Source organism: Dipodomys ordii, unplaced genomic scaffold (assembly GCF_000151885.1).
Source record: "Dipodomys ordii isolate 6190 unplaced genomic scaffold, Dord_2.0 Scaffold148, whole genome shotgun sequence".
Lineage (NCBI taxonomy): Eukaryota > Metazoa > Chordata > Mammalia > Rodentia > Heteromyidae > Dipodomys > Dipodomys ordii.
The window spans coordinates 4,900,320-4,900,783 of NW_012267364.1; positions in this window are offsets into that span (position 1 = coordinate 4,900,320).

A 464-nucleotide genomic window follows, 5' to 3' on the forward strand; every position below is an offset into this window, starting at 1 on the left:
GACCCGTTGCAACAATGAGAAGTACAAGTTTTCATGTTGAAAAGGAACTTTACAACTTTGGTGGGGAGGCGGGGAGGATTGGGTGGGGGGGCAGGGGGAAGGCTGGGAAGGGATGGAAGGGGAAACAAAGGAGGAAGCTACAATGCTTGATAAGAAATGTACTCATTATCTTGCCCATCTAATTGTAACCCTTCTGTACAGTTTTTTCACAATAAAAAATAAATAAATTTTTAAAAAGACTGGCTAAGAGGATGATGGAAACTGTAAGAAAGAGGAACAGCTGGATTCAATCCACCAAAATCTTAGATTAGGAAGAGCTCCTCAAAATGGATGGCTCTCTCATAGAACAATGACTGTAGAAATGACATGAAATAATTTTTACTCAATAGCTTCATCACTGACTCTCAAATAACTAATGTATCTCCTGAAAAGGAGATACAACAATTTTTTTTTTTTTTTTTTTT